Source organism: Falco biarmicus, chromosome Z, assembly GCF_023638135.1.
Source record: "Falco biarmicus isolate bFalBia1 chromosome Z, bFalBia1.pri, whole genome shotgun sequence".
NCBI lineage: Eukaryota > Metazoa > Chordata > Aves > Falconiformes > Falconidae > Falco > Falco biarmicus.
Window position 1 is genome coordinate 60675478 of NC_079311.1, and position 15335 is coordinate 60690812.

At 39.0% G+C, this 15335-nt stretch overlaps 1 protein-coding gene across 2 annotated transcripts in view; it reads left to right on the plus strand.

Annotated features, from left to right (window-relative positions):
• The window catches only part of JMY (junction mediating and regulatory protein, p53 cofactor), a 73148-nt gene extending 66171 nt beyond the window's left edge, over window positions 1–6977 (plus strand). For both annotated transcript variants that reach the window (XM_056324580.1, XM_056324579.1), the window contains one exon: window positions 1598–6977. The gene's annotated coding sequence lies outside the window, so the exon portion shown is untranslated. The remainder of the gene's footprint in view (window positions 1–1597) is intronic.
• The last annotated feature ends 8358 nt before the right edge of the window (window positions 6978–15335 follow it).

Below are 15335 nucleotides of genomic sequence, written 5' to 3' on the forward strand. Positions count from 1 at the left end.
TTTTAATCTGGTTGGTGAACCTCCTAAATATTTTCCATTGGAAGTGCATCCTGTTAGAAGTCTTATATGTATGTTGCCATGCAATATAAATACACGTTTTCCTCTGCTATCCTTTGCAGCCCCGTAGAGGCAGTTCAGAGAGCAGGTCAAAAATCACTGCCATGCAGTACCTGTAGTGCACTGGTGGTTGTCTCTTTTTTACCGGCCTATAGTTATGGCATCTTCCCATTTTAAGGATGTACTCCTTTCAAATGCTGAGGTCCCATGACATCACTTGCAGGATGCTGTATCAGTTCTAAGCGCATGCTCCTTGGAGTTCTTCACACATCTGGGACCTGCTTTTTCTTACCAATGTCCTATTCTATTATGAAAACAATCTTGTTTTCATGAGATGAGACTATTTAACAGATAGTACAGGTTTGATTGAAAAATGGTTGTACAAAATAGCTAGCAGCTCAAAGCAAAAATGGGCTTCTGCTATCGAAGTGTGTGAAATAATCTGGGAGAACATATATTGAGACAGAAGTGCTCATGAAATTCAGCTGAATAAATGCTTTACACATATGAGTGCATTTGCTTTAACATATAGACTGGTTACCCAGAATTTATTACACAAGAGTAAAATCTAATGAAAATCTGTTGTAGAAATTGCAGAATAGTATTTTTTTACTATAAGATCATCTGTATAATAACATGCTTTAAGACTGACCTGCTGATTTTTAACTGTAAGTTCTGCACATATGGAAATTGGTTGCATAGGGATTTTAGATTGAAAACAGTTATACAAACGTGTATTGGCACACATTACAAACTATGCTTAATATGTGTACATCCTTATAAGCAAAATGTAATGCATTTTTTTGCCTTAGGAATGAAGGCTAAATAAGATATAATGATGTTTAGTTTATCAGGTGCCAAAAAGTGTCTTAATGTATGTGAAAGGAGTATTAACAGTGTCCACTGAATTTATTCCATTTGTTATTGAAGTTTGAAGACAAACCAGTAGTAACTAACTCACACAGGAGATCTGGTCATCCCTTGTATTAACTGCTTTAATAAGTTAACTTAAAGTTATCACTAACTTTTTTTAAGAGCAGTTCCTTCCTTATGGGAACTAAACCACATACAAAAATGTTGAGCCATTCTGTGTATTGGAAGTACAGCTGAACAAGCAGTATAAAGACGCAGTAGTTTCTGTATTAAAAATTGGAATATTACTGGTTATCAAAAGTATCCCAAGCCTGTCTGTGTGTACATAATGGTACACATAAATCACTATAGTACATTAAGAGTACTATAAGTAATGCAAAACCTAGATTCTTGGGAAAGATGGGCAAAGTAACAGAGAAGCAGCAAGTTTTTCCTCTCCGTATTCTTCTAATCCAGTATTTTGGGCCACTTCAAAGTCTAATCTGTGTTCACTGCCAATAATACCAGAAGGCAAAAAAAGACCTGGTCATATTCTGTGCAAAGAGAATTAAGGCTTTTGAAGACACTGCTTAGTATTGCATGTTGGAATTGGCTAGTATGTTGAACAGAGTGTATTTGTACAGCTGTTTAGCTTTTCAGATGTTCCTTTTTCTTTCTTCCCAAACAGGTGATTTACAGCCACTGATGTGAGAAAAGAAACCCCAGCTGAAGATTGCTTTTCCTCTTCATTTCTGAAAATTCAGAGCCAGCAGTTATGACCATCAATTCCACAGGAGGTTTTCTTTGGCAAAGAATAGTCTTTCTTTGGCAAATGATTCAGTATATATGGAAAAAAATGGCCCGAAATGTTAATTTTTGGGTCATTTTTATCTTTAATTTGTTCAAAAAAATTCTTGTTTGGACACTAAGCTAAGTTGTTTAGATGTGCATTTTATATAATCAAGAATGCCTGATTCTTAAGCACTTTTTCTATTTGCATTAGTAATGTGTGGCCAGTTAAGTGAGGGGGGCATTTTGAATTAGGAGAATACTTGGTGTTAAAGTGTCTTTGGAATTTGGCCAAGACATCAAACCAGCTGTGAAATGTCCCCTTCACTGCACTGAATATACGATCTGCTTAAAAATCCAACTAAACAGCTCCTTGCAGAGAAGCTTGCTGTGTTAGTAGTGTGATACTAGAAAGAGCAGAATTCCTAGTTGCACTACAGTAGCTGAAATTCAGTAACATGCAACTAAGACTTTTTCTTCTTAGTTTGAAGAAATGTATGTCAGTATGAAGATTAACAAGTGACCACACAGCACAATGAGAAATAAGAGTTGAATTCAGTACATATTAAAGAATGTGTGTGTTTCCAAAATGGTACATTTAGCAAGACGTAGTCCAGCACCTTTTTAGAACGTCATTTATAGTCTGACACTTTTTTGAAGTAGACATTTTCATGCTTTTTTAAAATAATATTTAGCTATGCTGAACCAAGTTAGTTATACTTTTATCATTTGTTATAAGAAGCAATATTTTGTAATTTCATACTTAAAATTATTTTTGTCTTTTGGTTTAAAGTTACTTTTGATTAGTCTAAGCAGCCTTCTTTAAAAAAGATCAAAGCACTTATACTGATAATTCAGTTGTGAAAATCATGCTTCTCTTGCTGGTTTTCTTTATTCCCTTTAATGGCTGCAAAAATGTTTGTATTTCATACCCAGAACCTTACTGGCTGAAAAAAAAGTTCCCTTTTGATCCTTTTTTGGTTTGTTTTTTTTGTTTAGGGAATGTTACAACCTCCTCTTCAGTGAATACTTAGAAGTAATCCTAAATTTCATGGCTAATGGCTGCAGGCAGCTACTCTTACGATACCACAGTCCTAAGAGGTCTGTCAGTACAGAGATACAAGTAGCTTTGTACCGTCTAGAAACTCCATGAGATATTAAAGTCAGCCCATTACAATTTAAAGAAAATAGAACTGTCACTAGCATTTTATTTTTACTGTCATGGCTTACACTGTGTTTCAGAAACGTAGTCCCTGTCCCTTGTGCAGTGTGGTCCATTCACTGTTAGTCGCGTGACAGACAAACTACTATGCAGGTATTTTTAAGTGGAGTTATGCATTGCTGCTGTCATTTCATGAAACATGTACTGCATTAACATTTATAACAGGAGATTTCAGAGAAAAATTAACATCTTGCCATTTACCTATATAGTGAGCAACAGCAGATCTTACCTTAGCAGTAAGCTATGTAACCTAAAGGAACCTCAGCTCTTGGACCCTTCTGTTGTTTTGCTGTGGCTGTCTTGAATTTAAAGCTCTGTCAAACATCTTGAAAGGATGTCATTCTACCCTTGATATCAACAGGCATTTTCTTAACCTTGTTGCCTTATGAAGTTAGTGAACGTTCATTTTCAAAGCACCTGTGAGCAGCATTACTGTAGAGTTGTATTGATTTTGCTGCATTAGTTGTCAGGTCTGTATTTTTCTGTCCTGAGATCAGCTCTATGAAACACTTGATACTGGCTTTCCAAGGACCTAAAACCATACGATGTTTTTTTCTTAAACTGCTTCTCTGAACCCTGAGTTACACGGTGTGGTTGCAGGCTGTCTTAATACTGTGTTATAACAGCAATTTCAAAGTTTATTTGACGTTGCCTATACCATAAGCTCTGGTGTATTTTTTTCTCTGTTTTTCTGTTCTTCCAGTCACACCACACATTAAAAGCTGAGGTAATCAAATAAATTTTTTTGGCTGTAGCACAAATCAGAACTATGATGCAGAATGGTGATTCAGATTATACAGTTCATCTGAAACTTAGGGCTAAACTAACAGTAGTAACTGAGCAACTTCTGTGTCCATATTTTCCTGTTTTCGAGCCTGCAGCCAAAGAGTGTGCATGTGGGACACTAGCAAAATTCCAAGCTGGGGAAAAATAGTGTAATTTTAAAGTGTAGGCGCAGTGGTTCCCTTGCACAACATTTGTGTCTGCCAGTTTACTACTGTGTTGTGATTTCTCTAAATAGCTCCATGCTGTACTGTACTACAATTTTTGTTTGCCATGTGATCTGTTATCTTTGCCTTTTAAAATATGTGCATGAGTGAGAAAAAATACTGTCCTTCATCTTTTATGTTTAGCTGAAGTCTTAGATTCCTGTAGTAGCTTAGTTTATAGAAATGCAGTTCGTATTTTATGCGCACACAGAAGGCAGTTGTGCTGAGCATAGCAGTTCAAAACTGCCATCTTCATTGTGGAAAGTAAACAGTTTTTTCCACATAATGCTAAAAAAAAAAAATATCCTGGATTTTAATCCTCCATGAGTCACTAGATGTCACAATTTCACATAAATCTCCACTTTGATATATTATGTGTATGTAGTGTACAGGCTCATGGATAAAACTTCCCATCCTCTGTACTGTGTGCAGTGGGATGGATGCAGCAGCAAATGGGCGAAGTTTCAAGTATATTCACAAGAAACTTAAAGAAACTATTGGCAGTCCTGCTGAGATCGGTTCCTCCATAGCTGAGAAAAGCTGTATTAATTGTGTTGGTCCTTGAGAAATCTTAGTAAGCGTAACTTTAGAAAAAACACATACACATGCAAAGAAAGGGAGCCTCATAAAAAACGTTTCTACCCATTATTGGGCATTTTTCATTTGAGGCTAGACTTCATTTGTTGTGGCTGCATTATTCTGTTGCTAGTCATTTATCTTAGGCAGTTTGTCAGATTTCAGGCTTTTTCCAGTTTTAGAAACTTCTTTATTTGTTCAAATTAAAACTGTTTTAGTATAGTGTAACTGATCCAGTGAGGTGAAGAGTTGGAATGCATAATCTTTACTGTACAAGTGCTTATGTGAGGACTGAAAAAAATCTTCTATGAGTGGGGACAAGAAACACCTACTTCTACTAAAATAACCAAAATGTGAAGTAAACAGTAATAGTCTTTTGCTCAGAAATGGAATTTGCATCACCATGCGTTTCATGCTATCATTCACAGAGGTTCCAGATTCTTTTAAAATTACCAGTAGTTTTGTTTTATTCACTTTACTGTGTTTTTATAGTGTTAGTTGTTACCTGTCTAGGATAGATGAAGGCTTTTTTGTTTTTCTTAAACATTACTTCTAAGGTTTTAAAAAAAAATATCTGACAGTCTGCATCTTACACCAGACACCTGTAAAATAAATTAGGATGATTATGTATTATGTTCTTTTGTGGCTGCTTCAGGGATAGAATTCAACATAACTTCACTACATTATTTGTAAAGAATCATTTTGAGTATAAGCACTATATATTCTGTAATGTTTAATATTAATGACAGGTGCATTGTTAAGATGCAGCTTATTGAGGAGGCAGAAACTTCTGTTGGTCAAAATTACCCTTATTCCATGCGTTGCACTGAATTTCAAGAGTGTAATTTGTAAATCAAGTTTGCTCACTTGTGTAACAAGACTTATTTTCATTGTAATGCTTATGTAATTAAATTACCTGGATATATTTCTGGTAATGATTCCATAAGCACGGACAATATGTTATGTTTAGCACTACAGAATTAATGTTAAGAATGAGCAAAGCTTCTTGCAAAGAGAAGGAGTTAACAGAAGCACCTTACTGGGAGAGTGCGCTGCATAATTTCAGTGCTGCTGGAGCTGGCACACAGCAGGTCATTCTAAACTTGACCGCAAATTACTCTTCGGTGTAATAAGCACATTGACATACTGCTACCAATGCTGTAAGAAGTGTAGAAATGGCTATTTTTAACCTAGAAATATACTGTAACTTAAATTTTTCCTATAAAATGAATTTATATTTAATTGCTGCCTAATACATAAATACTTGGAATTTTTAGGAGTGTCAAGGGTGAGTGGGCATGCCAGTATATTTTTGGGAGGGGCTGTTGTATATACAGTTCTTTGCACTTCCCATTCAGTTTGAATATTGATACAAAACTCCCAGCTCTGACTGTGGTGAATCTCCAACCTGACATTTATGAATTTTTGTGATTCAGGTTGTCTGTATTCTGTAGCCCACAGCTTCAGATTTTGACAGAAGAGGTTGTCTTTCCATTCTCAGATGTGAATGTTCTGATGTACCTCTAATATGGAACATGACCAAGCAATGAATTTTACTCTGCTGAGTTTCTAATATTAATGTAGAGATTTATTTAAAGCTGGTATCTCTTAGCCAGTATTGTATCCGTTTGGAACAAGTGAAAAGGATGATGCCTGTGTTGCTGAGTGTCATTCAGACTCTGCAGAGATGTCACCTATTTGCTAATTAGTTTGCCATAGGCTGCCTAGATTTTCAGATTTAGAAACATTTTTTATTTTTAGGAAATAGATGTTGGAGATTGGGGATATTTACTTAGCATCTCCCAGTGTGTTATTGTTGTTGTTCTATGTTTTTAATTCCATCTTAAATATATACAAATACATCATCATAAGATGAAAACTTAAGAAATACAGATGGCTTATATTAAGAAATATGAGTTGTCCTGCATGAATAAGTCAGTGAAGTTTCACTAAACTAACTTTTGTTAAAGCCTGGAGAATAAATACAAAATAATCAAAAGAAAACAAATTTGCCATTCACTAGCTTTGTGCAATATTATTGGTAGACTCAAACACTACTAGCACATTGTGCTTGGCTTTAAGAAAGTTTTTTAAATCCATCATATTCAAAAGGACACATTAAATGCATATTTTATTGTAAATGACTGCAAATCTACTATGCCTAAAAATGCTCAATGTTATAAAGTATTAAGCAACAAGTATGTTTAAAAAAAAAAAAAGATCAAAAATTAAACATTTCTAGCAATACCTGAAAACTAAAGAAAGTTTTAACTGTCTGCTTTTTGGTCTTTTTTCTTTAGTACAGCTTTTTTGCAATGCAAGTTTATTGCTGTGTATTTCATGGGTTTTTATTATCATAACTCAGAAATTTAAACCTGTACACAAAGTACTGCACTCACCTTCTTGTACATGCAATGTAACGTCATACTCACAGTTTTGGTGCTTTACAATGATTCCTTTTTTTTTTTCTTTATTAAAGGATATTTATTTGACTACTGTCTGGTTTTAACTTTGAATATGTACCAATATTAAAAAAACCCAAACATTTTTAGTAGAGTTTAGTCATGTCCATGTCCCACCCCCTGCCCTGTGCCCCTCAAAAAATCATACCTAGCTCAGTTAGTTTTCCGCTGTTACTCTTTAACTCCTTAAGCTGCCTGTCATTGCTTAATGGCAGATGAGTGTGCCTCACTATGTTGCAGCAGGAAATAATTACATTTAGGTAACGCCTTTGTAAACCAAGTCACATAAACAATTTGAGTATTGTAGAAGAATCTTGCTCTTAAAGAATGCAGAATAGTTCTGCTTAAATACAAATCACACACATTTTTGTCTCTTATTCAAAAGACAAAAACACTATGAAAAAGGTAAAAAGTTTAAACATGGAAATACTTTAGAGCTTAGCTCCCTTATTATGCTCTTCTACCCTTTCAGAGCTAGCTAGTGGCAGTGCTGTTACGTGGAGAGAGCAAGCCTCAACCTGCAATCACTTAGAAGGTAATGATAATAGAAAAGCTCAAATCAAAAACATGTGACTTCTCTGTTACTGGATTTTTTGGTATATATGTACAATATACTATTCCAAAACCAAACTAGATTATATGAAGAACTTGGATACTTTAGATGTACAGTTATGACTGTTCAAAGAGTTTAACCATTTTTTATCCGGGGCAGGAGAAATATCCCAGAATAGATGACTGATCATGTCCCAGACTACAGTTGCCACTGTTTGGTTCTTTGGGGGTTTTTTTGGGGTTTTTTTTTTTCCTATAGCCATATGCTGTTAATTTTGGGTTGCGGCAGAACATGTAGAACAATTAGGAAATGTGTTTTGAAATAAGCAAGTGTTTTGGTTATCACTGCCAGTTGTTATGAAGGAGGGTTGTATCGGTACCTAATGCTCTCACTGTGCCCTTGGTGGTGTATGTGACCCGGGTACAGGTGCCTTCATAGGTTTTGCTCTGCACGACAAACTTCTGTTTCGGAGTATTTGCTACCATCACCTGGTGTCTACTTTGTCATTGGCATCAGTAGATAAGTAGCCCATTTTTTATGACTCTTACGGGTATTCCTGCAGGTTGGAAGTATATTTAATACATGCATCGGAATTGCAAATTAGTGAACACTATCTGTAGGCACGCTTGGAAGGCAGTGGTGTGCTACTTGGAGTAAGGCCTAAATGTTTGTACAACACATAGAAGATGGGAGATGGGTAGATCCACATTTATTTTTTTCATGTTTATTACATGTCAGATGTAAGTGAAAGGTACATTGTAAATATTCACTGGGCCACAGTCCTTCTCAAGTTTGTAGAAATAAAACACCACCTCTTTCCTCACAGAAACCATTGGTATATGTAGGGTTAATTTCTGTTACACTGCTTAATACTCAGTAGAGGGGATGGGGAGAAGGGAGAGAAGTAAAAATGGAAAGTGAGTTTTCCTGTTCATTTTTTCCAAAACCAATGAACTGTTCCTTTTCTCAGCAATTCTAACTGCTGCTTCCCAGTGTAGAGAGAAACCCATTTTACAGGCTTTATTTTCCCTGCTGTAGGAGCGAGCTTACACAAATCCTGGACTTCTGCAGTATCTCTTGAACCACCAAACCACTGCCACCACCAAAAGTGGTGGTGTCACTGCCATCACCAAAGCCCAAGCTTTATGCTCATGTCACGGATCACTTGTCTAGGTCTAGTTTTGCCACTGTGTTTCTACCTTTTAGGGAGGGAGGGAAGGATGTAATAAACCTAATGATAAATTAACCTCTTGTAAACTTCAGATGTAAACATGTTGGCCATTTAACTGTTACGAGTATCGCTTTGCTGACACAAACTGTGCAACGGTAGAAAACTATTTGAGGTTTTACCAGGAAGCTATAGCAGCATTGTCATATGGCCTGCCTCTCTGACAGAAGCGCTGCAACCTTCTGTCCACTTCTCCATCACGCAGGACTGCAGTCCTGATGTGTTCCCACAGAGATGTCTTCAGGCCCTCTCCCCTGTGCATGTGTGATTCTCAGTCTCTCTTAATTTCTCTATAAACCTTACGCACCCCGCTGTCTGTGATGACAGCATGCTGACTGTCCAGGCTCCCTTGAAATATTGCCTCAAGAGGAGGGACTGGTGGGTAAAACCAGGCAGAAATTCTTAACTGTGCTGTTACCAGCTGCTGCCTGTATGCATTAGCGCAGGGGTCCTCAAACTGTTTAACCAGGGGGCCGGTGCGCAGATGCAGTGGCAGGCAGTCATCTGCGGCTGCTTGGCTTCCCCCCCAACCCCCGGCGGGGGGGTCTGTAAATACCGGGGGCCGGATTGGAGACCCTGGGGGGCCGCATCCAGCCCGCGGGACATCGTTTGAGGACCCCTGCATTAGTGCTTGAGCTCAATCTGTCCTCGTTCATCAGCCAAAGCTCTGGGAAAAATCCAAACCAAAACAAAAGTTACATCCAAGATCACTCCCTGTATCTATTGCCTTACCCCTTTGTTCCTACTGTATTTGTGTGCATATGTGTGCATATGTGCATGTGTGCATATGTGCAACATGCGGGATGTTCGTAGGAGGTGCTTGTGCCACAGAAATAACTTGTATTACCTTCTTTTCATTCTTTCTTCTCACCATGGAAGACAGTGGACTTCTCTTGGAAACATCTCACTATGCCCCATATTGCTTGTATAAGGCCTAGCACATTCACGGTCTTTCAAACAAAATTCACTGTTTACTCCATTGTTTTATCTTAGACAACTTCCCTGAGAATTTGCATAATGTTCCCACTGTATATTACTGTTTAAAAGTCACAGGAATAAGAAAAATTGAAGAATCATGCAATTCATACATAGCATTTATATTAACTATACTTCTTCCTCAGTACTTCATTTGAGACCCATTAAATTTCAGTAGGAATGTAAATGAGCTCTTAGCATACAAAATCATCAATGCGTGCTCAAACTGTCATGCATTTAACTGCACAGTTTAAACAACACAATAGATGTTTTCTGAGTCAACTTCATATGAAGGATCATAAAATGATGGCCTTCCCCCCCGCCCCTACTTGCTGTGAGTAAAATGACTGTTGGCGTGGACAGAGTCCTGCAAAAACAGTTTGACAAAGAAGCCATTGCACACTGCTCTTGGTTTCTAATATGTTAAAAAAAAAGAAAAGTCTTGAATTGACATTAAAACATAAAAAGTTGTAATAAAAAAAAAATTACACATCCTTTCCTTTTGTGCTGCAGCACATATATACCTGTGCCATTCCCATAACAGTTTCCTGAAGGTTTATACCCATGGAAGGTCACAGCCTCTCCCAAGTGACTATACATTGCAGTGTCTGCAGGTTGGAGGCTTCTCTTGGTATCAAACTAAGCTGAAACACAAGGTCATTACTACTCCTGTCCACTGCCGCTGTAGGAATAAATTACTTCCACTCATTCTGCAACAGCGTTTTGTGTGTCCCATCATCCCTCAACCTGCCTTGCTCTGCCACTCACCTTTAAACTAAACTGCACTTGGTGGGTCAGCCTGGTGGCCCCTGCGAGGTTGCCTGTGGCCAGCAAACAGAATTAAGAAAAGCTGCACACTAGTGAGTGACACTTGGAGCATGTCCACTTAATCCATTCTGGGAAAAATGGGAGGAGTGCAGAACTCGTCCTCAGTCAAAGGTAGCATTAGTTAATGATGCTTGATTGATAGAGTGAACCTCTGTTCAGAAAATTAAAATTGTCACTTTTCTTAAAAAAAAAAAAGTTTTAAAAATAAAAAAAACTCTACTGAGGGTATGTTTTCAGGGAGAACATGAGGGGCACATTACCTACCAGGACATGCTTTGCTTAATTTGCATACAAACTAACAGATACTGCATCTAAAACACATTTAGATACTCAAAAGCAGTTACAGTTCCAAGTCAATTCCATTTCACAGAAGAAAAAAACCCAACCACCTTCAAGTCTTCATCTTTTAATCTCAATTTGCAGTAAGAAACTTTAAAAAGAAACTCTGTGTCCCGACCAGCATCTGTCAAGCCTGTACTGTCAGCCACCTGGCATAAACATGGGGTCTTCTCCCAGCCATCAGATGCCCAACAGCTCTGAAGTCTTCCTGCCATTCAAGGCCCAGATACATGGAACTGCTGCAGTCCTTAGTGGATACTCAAGGTTTCAGGGATGCTTCTGAATAAGAAAGCATGTGGTACTGTCAGTACCAGTTTGGTTAAGTGACTGAATGCAAAATTTAGCTCCTGCTCCCTTTGGAGTTCACCCAGTGGTAGGAACCTAGCTGTTTCCCAAGAGGGCACCAAGATGTTTTCTGTTAGCCTGTCAACATCTCATTGCAACAGTAAGTCATGGGGTTTCCTTAAAAAAAAAATAAAAATTCTGATACACTGAAGTAACTGTAGATTAGAATTTCTTCATTTATATCTGTGAAGACCTTTCAGCCAATGAAGGCCTGATCCCTTGACACACAGCTGTCACCAACTATTTTCCAAGTCGCTATGCCCCAGCTTTTATCCAACGCAAGACACAGAGCTATGCTTACAGGGGTGATGGAGGTCAGCTTATAACTGCCTCAAGTAGCTGCTCTCACTTCTGGTGCAGCATGTCAAAAGAGAGACTTAAAACATCATGGAAATTCCACAGCCACCTAGTAGCTGCTCCCCAGCTGTAAAACCAGCCTCAATGGCTGGTTAATGCATGTTTCTATGCTGTAAGTAAACCCTCCTCTCTGGCCAGATTGTGGGAATGAAACTGTAACAAGTACATACGTATCTAAAAATAAAAATGAAAAGGAATTAAGGCCTCACAGACTGCAGCGTAAGTGAGCCCTGTAGATGAGCAAGGAACCATACCAGGGGACTCTTGGTATGTCCAAACATGCAGGCAACTCTGTAGCCCTGGCAAAGTGCCACAATTCCCTCAAAAACCTTTGAGCCTATAGCATGGTTTGCTACCTTGCTAGTCCTGCCAGTCCTGCAGAAGATGCGTCTCCTGTCATAGCTGACAAAAGAAATCCTCTGGCTTGACAGGAATTTTTGCTGGCTGGTATATGATCCCTTTGTTTTAGCAGGAAAATCAGCTCAGTATCTTCTGAAAACAGCCTGCCAGTGCTGACACATTACTGTGTTTTGGCTTGAGGAGTTACACATGCATTATAGGAATTTTCTATTTCTACAATGCAGTCATCATCAATAAAGAGCATACAAACTCCTGTCTTCTGAAAACGCTTGCATTGCTCTCTGGTTTAGCCAGCTTTCGTTCAAAAGACTTCCTTGTAGCATGCTTCAGTAACACTTGTTAGAACATTCCCAATGCTTCCTCATTGCCTCTTTTGTCATCTTCTTTGCTGAGGCTAAGAGATGTTCATGCACAACAGACAGCACCCCATCCCTACGGACATCTCTTGTGTTTTGTCGTTCGGGTTGCTGATGTGCCTGCCCAGTGAGCAGGACACTGGATGTTTATGCATCTCATTCCATAAGCAGTTTGGAACTGACTTTCTTACATTTATCACAAACATGTGCTTGGCTGCTCCATGTTATGCAGGAGAAAAGAACATAAACAGAAAAAAGGCAAAATAGAAGAAATACAGGACAAAAAAGTTTTGACTTGTAGGTTCAAATGGTAACAATTATCACCCCAAATAAAGCCTTCATAATTTCTCTTTCAAAGAGGTGGGGAAAAGATGCATATATCAAACCAGCACATTACTCTGTTTCTTTAAGATCTGCAGAATGGAATTTCCCCTCTGTTTTCTCCCCCTGGAAGCAAATCTCCAAATGTGCAGAATGCTCTGGAGCAAAAGGGCTCGACTGGTAACGACAGGCCTACAGTTCGAACCAGCACTTCTGAACAAAGGACAACAAACCCTGCACGGTTGCTTCTGGGCGCGAGTGCAGCAAGTGCAGCCATGTTTGGGCTCCCACACAGCTAGCAGGGGGTAGCAGCGGGGCTGAGCAGTAGGGACTGGGTGCGGGATGCTCACACTAGGTACTACTTGAGTCACTCAATCACACATTACTATCCTGGCCCCTCTCACTAAGTCAAGAGAGAGCTGTGCCTTTCACTGATGTATTTCTGGTTCCCATTGCTGCAGATTCCTGAGAAACAACACTACTGGAATTAGAACAACAACAGTATATTCAGATGTAGAGAAAGCAGATGTAATTTTTAAATTTCTGTCCACAGGTAAGGGCTGTGATGTCTCTCTTGCAGGGAGGTCACGACCATTTCGCTTCCCATTTCTTTTGTTTTGTTCAGAGAAAATTCCTGTCATCATTTAACAAAACACAATTCAGACTCAGAGAATTTCAAATGTTCCCTCTCTGAAAAACCTTAAGCTTTGCAAGTACCTGCATGACCTTACTTAACTCAAGAGGGAGAAATGCATAAAACCAAATAAACATACCTTGTCACTGTAGCTCTTCCTCTCCCCTTAGCACCTGGATGCACGTATTGTTTGTGAAGGTCCTGGACTCTGCCTCCTTCTTGATCTACTGGGAAAAAAGTTCTTCCTCTTCAAGAATTACCACAGTGACAGAAATGCAAGTTGTCTTCCAAGGAAACTTCTAGATTGCTATTCTCAATCTAGTGGAAGTAAAAGTGGCTGACACTGCTGCATCCATGCAGTGGGATGAGACTTGGCTGAGACCAGACGAGAATCCCCAGAGCAGGGATGGACAAAGTCTGAAACTGCTTCATAGTTAAAAGAAAAGAAACAAAACCCCCAAAACCCAGCTCAGAACTTTGTTACACAAACACCACAAGTGATAGGAATTGCTGGCAGGAAAAAATAAGGAGTGTCATCAGCTACTACCAGTGACTGATACTGATACCAAATCGCCAGCTTTGTGAAGACAGAAGACTGAAGGGATATGAGGTTTGCAGACTCTCAACTTCAGCTGTGTGCATAAAACACACGTGATTGAGCTGGCAGTCACAGTGCTGACCCTGGCAGCCCATAGCAATCAGAGCAGTGTTCTGGGGCAAGCCAGGTGTGCTCAATATTAGCATGACGTGAACACCTAAGGAAAGCGAGAGCCTTTCTAACAAACGTTTTGTCACCTGCTGTGCAGTTGAGGTGGCCTGTCCTTTGCCAGGCAAACCATTCTCACCTCATCTCATTTTACAGCTACCATGTAAGCAAACCTTTTTGATGACTCTGCATTTCCCTCCTCTGTCCCAAATCTAAACTATCTTTGATGGTTACTCCTCCTTCCCACGCCTGTATCTGGAAATGACACACGCTGGCAGATGTATTGTTGCAGCTGAGGTTTGCTTTAGAAGACCAGTGAGGGAGAAAGTGGGTATAAATCCCGCTAGTGTGTCTTTGGTTCTAGGATGAGCTGCCAGCAATGCAGAGGCAGTCCTAGCAGCTACAGGTCCCTGAGAGGTTGTGGTGGGCAAGCTACAAGACTCCGTATGGTGTGAAAACCCACTTCTATCTATAGTTATCTAGAGGTATTGTGATATAAACACTTGCATCTGCTTTCTCCCTATGTTGCACGGCCAGAAGACTGGACATGAGCTGAACTGACTCCAGGATCTAACACAAAACTCTGTTCGCTGTTTTCAAACATTCACCATAATGGGAAAAATTAATCCTACTTGTCTGAAGTAAGTGGAGTAAGCCAATGAACCAATGCTACCAAGCAAAAACAGAGATTTAAAAAAAGTATCTGTTATTCTGTGATATGTTCTCTGCTTCGCACCATTCCAGAGGTAGTGCACACATGCAGCATTACTCAAAAATTGTAAACAAGACAACTTGAACATTGCTTTGCAGAGTCAGGTCCATTTCCTGAAAAACATCAGTGTATAGCTGTGTATAACTGGCATGTCCAGTTACCGAGACTGAACTACATGCATTTGGGTGAAGTTTCTTGAAGGTCCTTTTTTGTAATCCCTCTTTCGACATCCAGACCTAATCTCCAGTCAGATTTATTATTGGGCTCAAGATCCAAGATTTCTGCAACCAACCAAATTAACTGCTTTTACTGATACCCACAGTTCTACAGAGAATTGAGGTCTGCACATTCCACTCTCCATGCAGTACTTCTGAAAAAGGTTTTGATTTTGACTTTTGAATGTGGTGTTCACAGAGTGCTGTTCAGTAGTCACTTCAGTACAGAATATGAAAGATGACAGAATGAACTGAGGTTTAGCCTCTTATTGAAGGTGAACCTGAAGCCAATCCCTAACTGGTAGAAAAACGAGCAGAAATCAGAAACTTTTCACAACTGACAACTGAAAAGACACATCCCAAAATATTCATCTTTAATGGACGTATTGTTCATTCTTGCAGGGTCTTCTTTAAAGGAATTATCCTGGGAATGCCACCAACAGCATTAAATAATACTAA